Source organism: Phyllopteryx taeniolatus, chromosome 5 (assembly GCF_024500385.1).
Source record: "Phyllopteryx taeniolatus isolate TA_2022b chromosome 5, UOR_Ptae_1.2, whole genome shotgun sequence".
NCBI classification, from domain to species: Eukaryota; Metazoa; Chordata; class Actinopteri; order Syngnathiformes; family Syngnathidae; genus Phyllopteryx; species Phyllopteryx taeniolatus.
In genome coordinates, this window is record NC_084506.1 from 28,722,026 (window position 1) to 28,739,181 (window position 17,156).

The following is a 17,156-nucleotide window of genomic DNA, read 5'->3' on the forward strand; positions in this document are numbered from 1 at the left end:
CAAACAGCATGTGTTTCCGTTAACTCGACCACATGCCCACATGTCCTTGAGGTCCTAAGAAGCCATAGCGTTGACATCTCGAAGATGATGATACAGGAGAAGGAGGAGAAGACTGTCCTCCCAAGTTGTTCAGCTCAAAGCATGAGTGTGGTCCATGTCCGCCAGAGTCTCACAATGTATGCTGAAAGAGTCCGGGGGACCCAGCAACTTGAGTCGGCCTCTGTGATGGTGGAACGTGCACTTTTTTTTTTGTTTGTTTTTAGTTTTACAAGCCTATTGGAATCCTCCAAACTGCTGCCAGGGTGGATGTGGTTTCACTGGCTTCCTTCATAATTGCTGGTGTTGGGTGAGATTGGTGGTGTGCTGGTGGTGAGTGCGCGTCCATGTTTGCCAGCATTCAGTAAAGGAGTCATTCAGCTCCTCTCATTCAGCTTTCGTGAGCACACAACCGAGCCGCTTTTAATAGACGAGCATCCACGTCCGCTAACCTCGGGGAGAGCATTTTAAAATGGTTGTTACAATGAGGAGCGGCTTTAAACTTGATAATACAATTTTCCAATTGAATGTGCTGCTGAGCGATGCGGCTCAGACAGCTTCCTCCAGGCCTCGTTGCCTGTCTGGAGCCGCTGGGGAGAGGAGTGGCTCCACTCTTCCTCTGCTCACTTCTCTCCAACTGGGGGCCATTATCCTGCTCCTTTGTGTCTCTGTTATGGGAAAAAGGGTCCACATTACCACTGGAGAGGAACTAGCAGACAATTATATACAGTATACGAGGGTGGGCGAGGAGCTAAGGCTCCTAGTGGGCACATTACACAAGCCACTACAGAGGATAGAAGAGGGGCTTTAATTAGATATGGGGTGGGCTGGCTGGGAGCCAAGTGACAGTTCATATGTAGTGTGTACATCTTGTTTGTGGATGGAGCGCCACACTGTGGAGCGCAGAAAAGGGGGAAAAAATCCATGTAAGCTGCTTTGGGGATGGTATTGATTAGCACGCCTCAATCATTTCCTGCAGAAGTCACCCACCTCCCCCAAAAAAGTCACAATTTTCCACTATTTGATGAAAGTTGAAGCTGTAGGTTATTCCAAACATAAACTCAGGTCATCTGTATGTTGTAGCCCCAAAATGCAGCATTTTGCTGCATGTTCTGTATGTTTGAGATTCAGGGCCCATGCGTGTGTCTGGGTGTGTGCACTACAGCTTTTTAAAGCTCAGAGTTTCCAAAGCCTGTTATTAGGGATTGTGTGCTGCCAAAGCGTCAGTACATTCCTTCGACTGGAGCCTTTCCCGACGCTGAGAACCCTCCAACAAAGCACTGAGCTCTGTTCACTTCTTGCTCTCAAGTCGCTAAATGTATCGAAGCAATCAACAAACAGGCTGGTTCACAATGATCCAAAAGTTCGGTACAGTGGAAAAACAAAGGAAATTCTTTTGACAAAAGAAGAGATTGAGTACCTAAAGGGTGGAGCTAAGGCACCGCGCAGTCTGCTGATTGGCCAAGACAGAATTGTCACATTATTGTTCAGCAAAAAGTGAGTCATATATTTGCCATCGCCGTTTACATCCACACTTCATGGATGAAGATGTCTGAAGATGAAAAAATTGGGACCGCTCGACAACTCTTGGCCATCTCTGGGCCTGACAAACAGGGACTCTTAAACAAGTAGAGGAGGGAGCCAGGTAGACGAAGATGCTTTTGACCAAAATAATGAGAATAACTTTTATATTTGAATATAATACAGTACTGTACAGCCGTATATTTTTTACTAAGTTTTCTATCAAATGCTTTTTAAGACAAAGGACACGATACGAAATCCCCAAGATTTTTAATTACGACCAAGATCTCAACCGCAGGTGACTTTACATCGCTATCACTTTTTTACATCCGGTCGGGGGGGAAAAGTGTCAAGAAAAATACTCAAGTTAAGTTTGGATACCTAAAAATCAACCTAAGTACAGTAACAAAGCATTTATGCTTTGTTTCTTCCCACCACTGCTGTTTAGGTGTGATGAGAACCGAGCAGCTTCAAATCCCAAGATGGCAAGCCTCACTAGGAATATGTAGTTGTCATACGAGTTTGCCAAAGTTGTCCTACTAGTGTGCAGAAATGTCACACAGTAGTGGAAAACACGTTACTAGTAAGTTTTACTAGTGAGGAGAATGAGAATATTAGTGCATGGCTCGTATGTTGGACATCAAGGATATCGAATAAATGCTCAAACGGCTTCCCACCAGCCACAGCATTGGACAATCAGTCACACTAGTGCCAATTCGCAACACTAAAGTCGACGCATTTCAGTGAGCCAAAATGGTGCCGCCGTGCCTTCCCATAATCCCCGCGTGGATCCCCAGTGCGCCTCGGCATGTGTCAGCACGCTCTGTAAGTGGCGAGCACGGCAGCTGCGAGGAGCCGTAATTAACACCCTGTGCAGGGGTGAGAAGAAGACGCTTTGCGGGATGGCGTTCATGACAAGGAAAAGAGCAGGAAGTTGTTCCAGCCACTCCGTGTAATCTCTCCTCGTCTCCAAAGGTGCTATTAACTCACTGTGTGCGTTTTTTTTTGTTTTTTTTTTACTGGGGCCAGATGTGCAGCACGACGAGTTCATCAATGGAGTGGCAGTGAGCCGCTCCACATCTGCCTGACTGAACTAAACAATTGACTTTATAGCCATGTTTCCTCTGAGCACTCCAGCTCAGTACACTTTGGAACGGTCAACTTGGTTCGCGTTCGTGTTCCGGTTGACCGCTGTGTACTACTAGTAACGTAACCAGTGACACTGTAAACCTATTACACACAATGAATGACTACATTCTACTAGTTAACTTCTAGCACTTCATTGTTAATATTTGTAGCACGCAGATGTCAACTAGTCCACAGTCGTGCCTCACTAGTAACGTAGTAGTTGTCCTACTATTATGCCGAAGTTGGACAAAGCTACTAGTACTTGTGCTGTAAGATGTGACTGAAAATATGTCAGGAACAGCCAACAAGAACATCAAAACTTTATTTGGTGACAGGGGTATGCTAGCTGACCTCCATGTAACATGAGTTTTAATGTAATTGGTTAATTCTGAACCTACCCAACTCCCCATTTATAAGAGGGTGTGCACACTTGTGCAACTCCATTCAGTTGCTGGATATCCGGCAACCTTACTAGTGAGACCCAGTCGTTCTACTAGTTCATCGTAGTCGTTGTATGTGCGATGGATTGTCTTACCGGGTTTGGAGACTCTGGTTGACAACATGGCGTCCATAAACCATGTGACGTGGATTTAACCAATGACAGAGCAGTGCAGTGAGTTCAAAGAAGGTCCAGACAGTTTTCTACGGCTTTGACACGCAACCACTCACATTTACACCTATGGACAATTTAGTCTACAGTGAAGATAACATGCATGTTTTTGGAATGTGAGATAAAGCTAGATTAGTAGTACCCCCAAAAAAAAACGCAAGCACAGGGAGAACATGCAAACTCCCCACAGGAAGGTTGGAGCTATGCTTTGAACCCCCAAATCTTGCAACTGTGAAGCAGACGTGCTAACCACAGGACCACCGTGCTGCGCCAATTTAGTTGACACACTTTGTCTTCCAAAATGTCCTTTTTAGTAACAAGCCGCTGTTTTGTCAGGCCACCAAGCGAACCTTCAACACACGACTTGAGCATATTGCCGCTTTGTCAGAAGCCCAAAAGTAAACCAGTGGTGATGCTCCTCTGCACATCTTCTCCTTCCCTCCCTCCGGCTCCCCTTCCCGCCCTCGGGTAATTACAGGGTGCAACAGGGGCCTCTCTGACGTACGAAAAGGATTTATTTTAGTGAGTTTCCACAGAGGTTAAAAGAATGCCACAGTGTGAGCGCATGCACACGCACACACACCCACATACGCTCACACTTGGCAAAGCTCTGATGGCATTTATCGACAGCGTATCACCTTGTTTAAATCACATCATGCAAGCACAACGAGCCCCTTTGTGATGTTGAGGTATGCTTTTAAAATGTGGCTGATTTGTTTCAAACACACACACACACACCAAAAAAAAAATCGACATTCTGCTCCTCCTAAATCACGTTGTTGCCTTTCTCCAAGAGAAGTCGCACATACTCACACTCTCAGTGTCCTACAATGCAGGCGTCTGTCTCCATTTCGTCGACAACGCTCAGTCCTCACAATTCAATTTGCTTTTAATTACACGATAGCAGAAACTCATTTCATTATGTTAACTTGTAAAAGATTTGCCATCTTTTTTTTCCTGCCTGCGTGCACAAAGGAGTTTCACTGATGAGAGGTGTGTATATGCGTGTGCGTGTGTGTGTGTGTGTGTGTGTTTACGTGTGATAGTGTGTCAAAAAGGCCCTGTAATTTATCGGAGCCTTTAATAGAGCTTCTGTACAGGCTATAATCAAACCCCTTCCAGACCCCGCTAAATTGTGAGGCAATAGCATATGAATGCTGCCATGTACTCACACTCATTCTGTCTAAGTTGTGCCCTGGCACAGGTCCCTGCAGTCTCTTTGTGCCAATCTTTGTGCCAATTGTTATATGTAATTAAAAAGTCCAAATTGACTTATGTCAACCACTAACAGTGAGACAAAAGAGAATCAAAACAAAATAAAAATAAGTAAAACGGTGTTGATCATTTGCATATTGTCACGTCACTTCCTGTCAAAATACCGTACCACGTGTCTGATCATCAGTGAGGTGACTCCTTCAAACTTAGCCCAGCATTTGGCGCCTCCACAGCAGTAGCCTATGCGAGAATTTGAGAAATGCGTTTTCAGACCACAGGCTCATTCATTGTCTGTTGCCACGCCGACCAAGAGCAGTGACAATGCTCCAGTCACGCACAGATTGCTGCGATTACACATCGTCCCCTTGCGTGCCGAGATTGGTTAATGAGTCTCCTGCCTATATGCACCGGCTCAGTGTTTGTGAAATCCCAAAATTTTGAACAGCCTAATATTCACACTATCAAATTGTTAAATGTGATCATGAGGAGAATTCCGATGAAGGTCTTTTTCCTCATGTATACTGTCAGGGCGTACTGACAGTTTAAACAAATATGAAAAAAAAGTTTCTTTTATTTCAATAGCAAACTCCCCTTTAACTTTCAGGTATCTGAACTGGACTTGAATATTTATTTTTCCGATTACTTTTTCTTTTTCGACCCTTCATTTAAAAACAAATATCTGTATGTTTGTTAAAATAGGCTTGTTTTTTTACAAATTCCTCGGATATTGGCACACCTTTAAAATGACAAAAATAGACAGAGAAATATAGTCATCCGTGGTTGATATCATGATTGATTTTCTTCTCAGTATGAGAACTATGCAAGTTGATAAAAGAGAGAAAGTACTTTTGTGCAGTTTTTTTCCCGTTCTGCCAACTGAGCAAAATGGGTATAGTATAAACTGACAGTGAAAAATCTTTTTTATTTTTCACTTTTATCATTGGGTACATATCAGTGTTTTTAACTTTTAAGTCAAGGAGTTATTCTTTACACAGGTATTATAGTAAGTACAGTGTATGAGTACACTGGCCACCTCTGCCGTGGTGAAATATGTTCTGTCGTGTTCAGAGGTCTGCATATGAAAGGATGTCGAGCTCCTTTCCGAGAAACTGTCAAAGAGAAGATCTAAAATCTCTGCCCCCTCCGCCTCCTCCTCCTCGTCCTCTCTTTCTCTTTTTCCCCCGCTAATACGTTCCATATTGTGAGTTTAAATGGGGTGGATTCAGGAAATGCAGTCACACTGCGTTGCCTTCCAAGCTTCCAGTCTGAGGTTTGGCGTGCAGCGCCAGCGGTTGAGTGCAGGCGGGCTGATTGGGTGCTGTTCATGTGGCCTTCCCTCCTCCTCCTTCTCCTCGACATGTCCACGTTGCCGCTTCTCTTTCGCCTCGACTCGTGAGTTATTTGCTGTCTTACTTCCCTTCAAAATGTGTTTACATCCTGCAGCATTATGTCAACTTGCTGTGTACAAGCACAGAGAGGAGTTCAGAATTTAGAGTGGAAAAATCCCCTTTATTCACCATAAAAGCAACATATAAGGCTGCTGTTTGCTTATGAAGACTGCGTCAGCTCTTTAATTAACCTGTTTGTCTAATTTTAACCATCCGTTGGTTGCAGTAAGTAAGTTCCTGTCGTGTTGCCATCGGCGTTAAACTCATGACACATGCCACCAAAAATCCAGTCCCCTGTAAGAAAAAAATTAAATAAATATTTGTTTTTTTGTCTTTTTTTTATTTTGGGTGAAGTCAACTGATGTACTTTTTAGTTGTTATTGGACTGAAACATTTCCTCTGTTTTCAGACTTAAAAAACATTCATTTCCAAACTTCTGCACACTGCTCGAGGTCTAATAAGACAATTATATATATTTTTTTTTCATATTTTATACATCAAAATCAAATATTTTTTTCAGTCATGCTGCCGCCACAACTTTATTGATTGGACAGGCTTTTTTTTATTATTTTTTTTAGCAAAATTGTTGCATTCTTAACCGTCATAAAGAGTGTAAATAGAAGTAAAACCTCTCACCCTCTGGGTGTGATGATGGTTGATGAATGTTGGGACAAAGGTGCTTGGTAAGCCTTTTCACATTAACACTAAAAACACCTGGCTGACGTTTACGTGCTGTTCTTCTTCTTTTGTTATCATCAACCTAGTGTACATTTTCGCGTTATTGCGACCCGACCCCGGAGAAGCGGAAGACAATGGGTGGATGAAATGAATGTAATCAGCAGCCTGGACTATCAGTTCCATTCGATTCCTTTTACATTTGTTTTTAAATGTTATTAAAATTAGGGACAGTGTATGTTGATGAACATGTGCATATTAATATGTCAAGAGCCAAGTGAGAAATGTAAAATACATTGTGTATTTGCATAACCCCAGCAAAAACCCTGCTTGAGATCCTCACTGAGCTGAAGTCTCGAGCGATGTCATTCATTTGGGTGCAATATTTTTTTATGAAAATGTTGATGACCATGGTAAATTCCATTTTAGAGATTCCACTGTAACGTTATTTTTGTAGCTTTTATGTTTTTATCTTACTACTTTCTGTACTAATTGTCAGTAGAGCCTTGACTTACAAGTTCATTTCATGACCACGCTTGTAACTCAAAACACTTGTATCTCAAGTCATCTTTCCCCATTGACATGAATGGAAATGCCCTTTAAAACCGTGTTCTGTCTAACTGAAACTTTTAACAAATATCCATCATAAGACAAAGAACCACAGCGGCAGTATAAAAAAGCTCCGCTGTTGCATAGTAAAATTGTTCTCCATCCTCCATTCTGCTTGACCTAGCAGCTGAACAGGACAGGCTTAAAACAAACAAACACACAAAAAAAGTGCCGAAAAAATACCAACATTTTTTTGTAATATGATTTTAAATAAGATAAATACCACTCTACAGTATTTCACTTAATAAAAACATACTGTATTAACATAATTAATTAGAATGTAAACAATTAAACAGTTTGTGTATCATGATAATTTAATGGGAATTGTGCTGCTTTGGCGGCACGGTGGACTACTGGTTAGACCGTCTGCCTAACAGTTCTGAGGACCGAGGTTCAATCCCAGGCCCGCCTGTGTGGAGTTTGCGTGTTCTCCCCGTGCCTGCGTGGGTTTTCTCCGGGCACTCCGGTTTCCTCCCACATCCCAAAAACATGCGTGGTAGGTTGATTGAAGACTCTAAATTGCCCGTAAGTGTGAATGTGAGTGCGAATGGTTGTTTGTTCCTATGTGCCCTGCGATTGGCTGGCAACCAGTTCAGGGTGTACCCCGCCTCCTGCCCGATGACAGCTGGGATAGGCTCCAGCACGCCCGCGACCCTAGTGAGGAGAAGCGGCTCAGAAAATGGATGGATGGATGGATCTCAAATTATTAAGCAGACAGTGTATGCCTGTGAGTATTGTACTCTCTGTTATTAGCTATATCTATTACCTCTATCTCTCTCTTGCTACCACCTTTGTTGAAATATACGGTAAGTTGTCTAAAGATTTATAATTACTGCAAAACAAGTGCTAGTCTCATTAGCCCATCTATGGCATGTTGCATTGTGTGTTGGCATTAAGCTAGCAGACTAGTTAATGTGGTTTGGTTTAATACACATGTAATTCTCTTTGTTTTTATGTTTTCTTGCCAACTTTATGTGGGAGTGGCAATAAACAGCTTAAAGCAAGCCCTTGGCCTTTTTATTTTATTTAATTTTTTTTAAGCAGCTCATGTCTTGAAAAACTCAAAAGTCTGGTGAATAGTAAGTTGAGGTACCACACTGTCGGCCTATTTTCATTTGTTTTGCATTTTGAATTTCTCTACTGTACTTCATCACCTAGTTGTTCTCTTGATGCTCATGCAGTGTTGTGAGAGGGGAGCAGACATGACTTGTTGGCGAAAGCAGCATCTCAGAGAAGGTGGAAGATGAGTGAGGAGGCTGCAGAGGTCAGATTACACATTCCACGGCCACGCACCACGGCCTGTCTCCACGCCGACATACCTGCTGAGTGTGTGTGCGTGTGTGTAGGTGTGTGTGTGTGTGTGTGTGTGTGTTTGTGTGCCAGCGTGAGATCTGGAATACATGTGATGCCCATGTGCTCACACACACACGCACACACACACACGGTTGCTGTGTCTAGCACTGACATTAATACATACATAATGTGTCGCAATGGGCATCATAGTTGAGATGTTTTGTCCTCTCGGCAGAAAGAGAAAAGCTGTCCAGTGACAACTCTGCTCCAGGGACATGACGGTGCATGCTCCACCAGATGGTGCTGTTTTTCGATCCAACGTATGCATTTTATAATCAATACAGAGTAAAACAATTTGAATTTGTCTATACATAATTTGGTATGTGTGTTTGCGCGCGCGTGTTTGTGTGTGTGTGCGTGTGTGTGTGTGTGTGTGTGTGTGTATGACGTTAAAATGTCAGTTATGCTATTATTTTCATTGGCCTATGGTGCATAAGTAATTGAGCCGTATAAATTCTGACAAGCAACAAGCAGCTATGGAAAACACATGATGTGACTTGCTGCCTCAAATATTCTAAAAATGTATTTCCATCATGATGTTTTAAAAACAATCAGGATTATTGCATGTGGGCAGCACATCTACCTCGCAATTCAGAGGTTCTGGGTTCATATTTCTCCTCTGGCCTTCTATGAGGAGTTGTTATGTTCTTTCAGGTTCATTGAAGACTAAAATTTTGTTTGTTTGTTTTGTGGGAGGGGCTATATTTGCCTCGCGATTGGCTGCCACCAGTCCAGGATGTACCCCGCCTCTCGCCCAAAGTCAGCAGTTCCCCCACGACCCTAATGAGGACAAGCACTATAGAAAATGGATGGATTATTGCAATTACTATATAGTTTCTGGAAGAAAAATCGGAAGGGGAAACATGCCAGCATTAAGTGGATGGGCGGGTGTTAAAAAAGAGCAGCAAAAGCAGTAAACGGTGACCTGTTGTTCTACATGTTCATTCATTTTGTTGTAATTTGAATTGGGAGTGTCGAGCCATTAACAGTTGTGTTTTGGACTGTTTTGGAGCTGCACCTGTGTGATTCATCTGCGGGCAGGCTTGCAACTGCTTTTACTGTCGGCGAGTCTGCTGTTTCTCAAATAATCATTCCACTTTACTTTGTCCCAAAACAAGCTTATTATATTCAGAAATAAAAAGAGGGGGAAAGAAAGATAAATATACATGTAAATTACAATTACATTTTAATAAATACAATGATTTACTACAACATTCATTAATTCATTCATTCAGTGACTTTTTCATCACTGTAAACTACAACCACAATAATAACCGTGTTGATTATATGTACATATATACAGGGTGATTGAAAAGTAACTCCCTATTTTAAAATACTTATAAATTTAAATGTATTCATATGTTGTAATATTTTTCTCAATTTTTGTGTGTGTGTCCCATGATTGAAGGAGCAAGTCAATTCTACCAACCCACCGACTTTGGAAGAACTTGAAGGGCGAATACGAGAAGTTATGAAGAGTTCCTACCTTGTGAAATCAGTTAATGCGGTTCCCAGGCGGCTTGAGAAACTGGTGGCTAATGCTGGCGCCCATATTGAATTTTAAATAAAACTCCATGCAATACACTTTCTTCTCATGTTCATGTCTTGTAAGAATTATAGGGTACTTAAAGATAGGGATATATATTATATATATATATATATATCCATCCATTTTCTGAGCCGCTTCTCCTCACTAGGGTCGCGGGCGTGCTGGAGCCTATCCCAGCTGTCATCGGGCAGGAGGCGGGGTACACCCTGAACTGGTTGCCAGCCAATCGCAGTATATATATATATATATATATAAATTTTCTAAACCTATACTTAATATCTCTCTCACTGAACTGTATTTTGTTCTGTTTCATTTCAGTGTGTTATGTTCTATTTATGCTTTTGATTGATCTATGTAATTTATTCTTTATTATTTTTATCTACTTGATAAAAGCACAATTCATGATACAGCGCTTGTATTGGATCATTATTTCACATGTTGCATGCACTAAATAATAAAGACAAATGATCTGCATTGATTGTTTGCGCTTGGCTATGAAACTAGTGAGACGCACGAACATGTACACTAGCTCACGCTTGTGTTTTCAGTTTCCTTTAGCCGGGACATGGTCTTGGATTTCAAGAGAAGCATTTATGATGCTAACGCAATATGCGTGTCATAAATCAATGTCATGCTCTGCAGTAAACTTTATATTTGCACGCTGCAGTAGAAGACACCATCACCATTGACAGTTCGTTAAAAAAAACGATTGCAAGGTGTTACATATTCTGTTAGCAGCTTCTGAAAACCTATTCAACTCTGACTGGGAGGAACTTGGCCTTTAAAGCATCCACGGGAGACGTGTTTAGTTCCCCAGGCGTGGGGGCCGTTGAGAACATAAGTGTCCCTTGAGGGCTCCCCGGTCATGAAGAGCAGCCCCTCCTAATAACACCTCTTATTCCTGGAGGGCTGTGCAACACGATCCCTGCGTTTCACATTCCTTTGGTTTTTGTTTGCCTCCGTACCCGCTGTGTTCCCTCACTTCTCCTGTGCCATACCATACTGAACATCTTAATCTGCTGCTGTCTTTCATCTGGCTCCTGTTAAAGCCCGAACAGTGAAACTGTGAACGTTAATGTCTGTCAGCACCTCTACTAGAGGATGGAGAGAGAGGAGAGTGCATGAAAAGATGTTGGACAGAAGGGAGGTACAGTGAAAGCCTTGAAGTCGCAGTAGCTAGGTTCACTTCCAAGTTGTTCAAAACAATTATCCCAGTGATCTCTTTTCCTTTCGGCTTGTCCCGTTCGGGGTTGCCACAGCGCGTCATCCTTTTCCATGGAAGCTTATCTCCCAAAGTAACTGACGTTCCATCAGCGCCCTGTAGGTTAACGGTGCCGGTGGTGGACGTTGTTAACCTGGGCCGGTATGGAATTCTTTGGATGAAAGCTCATATTTGTTTGGCAAAGTTTGAAGCCCTTTCTGACGCAACCCTCTGCATTTATCTGGGCTTGGGACAGGCCTACAGTTTGCACTGGCTTGTGTCCCCATAGGGCGGCATGAAAAGCATACAGTGGACATACTGAAATGTAATATAAAGAATTAAATAGTCTATGTTTCAATTCAATGGACATTGTGCTGATCTTTCTGATGTGTGCACCATGGCCACCTGGGGGCAGTAGAATACACACCCACACGCAAAGAGTTTCACAAGCAAGTTGCAGTAATATTAGTAATAGTAGTTGTTTTTCACAAAGGATATAGACTGCAGTATATGCCTGTGAGTGTTCTTATATTGTTTTTCTACATGTGTTGCACCACTGTTTGTGTTCAAATATTGCAATTAAAGAGTGTGAATGTTTGTTTGTCTATATGTGTCCTGTGTTAGGATGGCGACCGGTCCAAAATCAACTGGTATAGAATACAGAAAATGGATGCATGATTATCATGACACCATCACTGGTGCTCCTCTGTCGTGGCATCACATAACACCTGTTAAGTTTGCCCTTCAGATGGATCTGAAGTCTAATGTGAGTTGCTGATGATAGTTTGAATTCCAGGTTTTTTTTGTTTTGTTTTTTTTTACTTTTGAGACATATTCCTTCATTCATTCATTTTACGTACCGCTTATCCTCACTCAGGTCGCGGGTGTGCTGGACCCTGTCCTAGCTATCTTTGGGCGAGAGGTGGGGTACACCCTGAAATGGTCGCCAGCCAATCGCAGGGCACATATAAACAAACAAGATAGATAGTGAGATAGATGTGCCAACCAGTCGTCCACCCTGCCGCCCCCTTGAGACATATGATTCCAGAAAATGTGGTTTAACTCTAAATGGTACCACTTTTAGGGAATTCCACTGTATTTCAACTGATGTTTCATGTTTCTCAACAATGCATCCCTCCATCATTACATGGATCTTTGTGTTCCCCCCTGCAGGCATTCTATATATCCCAGAGATCAAATACCTATCGTCTCTGACGTTGAGCTGAGGTGAACCGGCTCCCTTTCTTATCTCTGCTGCTCTCCTGTCAGCTCGCTGACTTGCAGCTCAGAGATTCCCAGGCAGATTCATGTTAGCAGCCTTCCTCCTGCCCTGTGGCGGCAGGTCCAAGTGACTGGGGCGGCGTGTCAGAGCTGTTCGTGTTCTTGCAGCCGCTCGTGTTCTTACAGCCATTAACACGGCTGCCTATTGCAAATAGTAGGGAGGAGCCCCCAGGTAGCGGTGGCGGGGTCACTCGAAACACAGTCATACTGCAGAAGGCTTCATGGAGCACAGCAATGTCTAACATCAATGGAGAATACACATGAGCTATCAGGATGCGAATGAAGAGATAGTAAGTATAGCTATTTCCCACAGATATAGTGTTAAAATGCTGAAAAATGACAAAGAATAGAAAGGAATAGTGGGCTATAATTACAGCATATCAGCGCAATCTCCAGACACCATGCAAATATGCCCCCTAATGCCAGATTCTTTGCTTTGACTTGCAAGCAAAAATTTGAAAACTGAAGCGCTGTATGTCGGCTGTGACTGCAACTTGGTAGATATTATACAATACTTTAAAAAAAGAGTCCTCAAGCTTCAAGTTGATGTCCATCCATCCATCCATTTTCTGAGCCGCTTCTCCTCACTAGGGTCGCTGGCGTGCTGGAGCCTATCCCAGCTGTCATCGGGCAGGAGGCGGGGTACACCCTGGACTGGTTGCCAGGCAATCCCAGGGCACATACAAACAAACAACCATTCGCACTCACAGTCACACCTACGGGCAATTTAGAGTCACCAATTAATGCATGTTTTTGGGATGTGGGAGGAAACCAGAGTGCCCGGAGAAAACCCACACAGGCTCGGGGAGAACATGCAAACTCCACACAGGCGGGGCCGGGGATTGAACCCGGGCCCACAGAACTGTGAGGCTGACGCTCTAACCAGTCGTCCACCGTGCCGCCAAGTTGAAGTCAACAAAGAGAATTACACATTGTGTATTTAAACCAGCCTTTGGCAAGTCTGCTTAGCTTAATGCTAACAAATAATGACGGGCTGCGAATAGCATCTATGTGACGGTGTTATAACATTTAGGCAACGGATATTTGAACACAAACTGTGCAGCAACACATGTAGACAGACAATACAATTACTCACAGGCATATATTCTTTATCCTCGAGTAAAATGACTAATGTGACTGCAATTACTGAGTAACTTACAGTAGTTGTGAAAACCTTCTTCGTTTGTGTCTGCATGACAGCATTATGTCCCTGTTTGCCAACTTGTGCACACCAGAAGGAGCTGCAATGTATTAATGATGATGCATAAACTGTTTCATTATTTACATTCTAATAAATTACGTTACTACGATATGTTTTTATAATGTACAGTATTATAGAGTGCTATTTATTTTTTTTTTTTTTAAATACACTACACCAATTTCTGTTGTTTATTTGGGGGGTGGGGGGGGGCTGGAACAGATTCATGGAATTTCCATTCATTTCCTTTGAGGAAAGATGATCTGAGCGTAGCCACGGAACGTATTAAAATCTCAAGGCACCACTGTATTATAGAAAGTTTTCACGCACCGCCGTGCTGCAGCTTGACGCATTATGTTCCAGTGCTTACTGTGTGTTTGAATAGAGAATCCTTTGATCTCAACATGGCAGACAAACGCATACTGCTCATGTGATCGAAAACTATCTTTATACAGTGAATCCAGAACGTTTTCACAGCTTCACCTTTTTCACATTTTTTGTGTTACAGCATTATTCCCAAATAGATATATTTTCCCTCTCAAAATTTTACACACAACATAATGACAATATGAATTTCTTTTTTTTTTTTTTTTAATTATTCCCCCCAAAAAAAACAACCTAAGAAATGCCAAGTACATAACTATTGAGAGCCTTTTCCATGAAGCTCAAAACATCATGAGCTCAGGTGCATGAATTGGACATGAATTGCAAAGGCACACACCTGTTTGTATAAGGTCCACAGTTGACAATACATGTCAGAAACCAAACGAAGCAAAAAAAAAAAAAAAAAAAAGAGAAAAAAAATCATGTTGTCATTATGGGGTGTTGTGTGTAGAATTTCTAAGGGGGGGAAAATGAATCATTTTTGAATAAGGTTATAACAGCAAGATGTGGAAAAAGTAAAGGGCTGCAAAGTGCTAAAGTGCTCTCGCTCTCTCTCTCTCTCTCTCTCTCTCTCTCTCTCTATATATATATATATATATATATATATATATATATATTGCGTAGTAGTATTTTACTTAATTAGTATAGTAAGTGCATTATCACGCATTTTGTTTGAGCACTAAATGAGAACGGTGATGCTATTACTCACCATTATTATTCACTAGTCTTCTGTAGGTTTCTTCTTCAACTCTGCATCTCTCAGCATTCACATTTCTGAGCATTGCATTTTCTAGTGGTTTGAGAGCAGTTTCTTTGGCTTGCTCTGTCAGAATGGGATGATCCAGAGAAATTAATACAAATGCGCTAATAACTGCCCCGAGGGCTGCTCCTAATCAGGATAATAGCAGAGGCGCCTTTGCGAGCAGAGGGAAGAAGAAGTAAATCATCCTCACACTTGGCTTCCGTGTTGTTGCCGGATGGCCGACGTGCAGCAGCTTGTCACTCGTGCTCGCACACACATCTGAACACGGCTGCCCTTCATTCCTCAACACATGCAAACTGAATTACAGTATGTGCTTGTCAAACATGGTTTATGGCCCCTGCAGGTCCGCTGTCAACATTCGCTTCTCTTTCACTCTGAAGTATACATAACCTCCACCAATGAGGTGAGGTTTTCATCTGTTTATTTGTTACTTTAAATGTTTTTTACTCAAACACTTCTAAATTACTAAAGGGGAAATTCCGCTCACACTCTGATGCAGGGGTCAGCAACCTTTTTGAAGGTTCATCACTCCAACATTTGTTGTTTTTTGTCATCCACAACGGTTGAATCATGACCCTAAAAGGACAAAATGCAGGTACGTGCAGGAGTACAAGTATCTATGAATGTGAAAAATTTCGTGCTGATCTCACTCTCGTGAGTGCTGTTGCCAGTGCATGGGTGCAGCAGCTGATCTGCTTGTGTTTCATGTGTTTGGCTGGGCTTCAGGGGTCCAGGGTTACGCTCAGGGGAGTAGTGCTGGCGACCTAAAGGGCCACACAGTGTGCTCTGCACACGAGTCCAATAGAAAAAGGCATGTTGTTTATAGCTACAGACACACTGTTGGAAGGCCATCCTGCTTTAGCACACAACAAGCCAGAAAGCTGCTTTCTTTTTTTCGGGATGCACAAATATTAGTGTGTCCGTTATGTGGTTATACCTACAGACTAGAGATGGCTTAACAGACAGTCTCAATTTGTTTTCATCCTTTTCATCTTCCCGTCCCAAGTCCCTCCCCACCCCCAGCAGAGTTTTTCATATCAAAGTGTGCTTTCTAGCAGGCCTAAATCTCAAACAAGAGCTCTTTGGTTTGCTCACCCTCCAACAGCCAGGAACAACTTGTCAGCCCCTCTTCAGTAGCAGAGCAAGATGAAGACAGGCGAAGGGGATCCTTGTGGCTCCTTTACTACAGACAAAAGACATTATTTAGGTGTATAAGAGTGAATATGAAACCAAATACATTCATATCATCTTATTAAAGAGGAGGCATTTTCACAATGCAGGGGTACCTCGACATATGAAAGACCCAGATCACAAGTCTTTCTAGCTACTGCTCGGCCAATTTTGTTGTCTTGAGTTGCCACCCTTACAGCCTTCACAAACTTCACAACAAGCAGATCGTGAACAATTCTTTAAAAAGAGGCCAAGTGCTCGCTTCAAGCTGTTTATTGCCATTCCCAGTTGAAGTTTATACATTAAGGAAAAAGAATTACACATTGTGTATTTATCCAAATCACATTATCTTGCAAAGGTCTGCTAGTTTAATGCTAACACACAATGCAAAACGCCAAAAACGAGCTAATGAAACTAGCATTGACGCGCCGGTAGTAATGAACCTTTAAGCAACTCATATTTGAACATAAACAGTGCAGCAACACATGTAGACAGACAATATAACAATACTCGCACGCATTTAGTCTTTGTCCTCTGCGAAAAACTACTCATGATACTGCAGCTTACTGACTCACTTGATTGTGAAACTTGACGATTGACTGGCGACTAGCCCAGGGTGTATCCCGCCTCTCGCCCCAAAGCCAACTGGGATAGGCTTCATTCACCCTGGAAACTAAACAGGATAGGTGGTAAATAAGTACTTTAATGTTCTGTATGGTCACTGATAGTGTAGTGGTACACTCGCCTGACTTTGGTGCAGGCAGCGTGGGTTCAGTTCCCATTCGGTGACGGTGTGAATGTGAGAGTGAATGTGAGAGTGAATGGTCGTCCATGTCTCTATGTGCCCTGCGAATGACTGGCAACCAGTTCAGGGTGTAGTCCGCCTTTCGCCCGACGTCAGCTGGGATAGGCTCCAGTGCCCCGCGACCCTGAACCGAATAAGCGATGTTGAGGATGGATGGATGGGTGATCAGTATTTTAATCATTACGTTCTACTGGTTAATTAATGTGGAAACTATGTGATCTTTAATGTCAAGACAAGCTGCGTGCCGCCCATCACGGGACATGAATGCAC

At 42.6% G+C, this 17,156-nt stretch overlaps 2 long non-coding RNA genes across 3 annotated transcripts; one reads left to right on the plus strand and one right to left on the minus strand.

Annotated features, from left to right (window-relative positions):
• Positions 1-5,498: 5,498 nt before the first annotated feature.
• LOC133478466 (uncharacterized) lies at positions 5,499-10,491 on the plus strand. Its single transcript, XR_009788691.1, has 4 exons — positions 5,499-5,902; positions 8,364-8,446; positions 8,711-8,795; positions 9,944-10,491. It is a non-coding gene; the product is annotated as an uncharacterized LOC133478466 (long non-coding RNA).
• LOC133478467 (uncharacterized) lies at positions 6,062-15,537 on the minus strand. 2 transcript variants are annotated; one of them, XR_009788693.1, is made up of 4 exons: positions 14,858-15,537; positions 13,726-13,807; positions 12,488-12,804; positions 6,062-6,192 (listed from the first exon to the last, which is right to left on the minus strand). It is a non-coding gene; the product is annotated as an uncharacterized LOC133478467 (long non-coding RNA). The 2 variants fall into 2 exon arrangements; XR_009788692.1 differs by lacking the exon at positions 12,488-12,804 and having other exon boundaries at positions 6,072-6,192.
• Between the last annotated feature and the right edge of the window lie 1,619 nt (positions 15,538-17,156).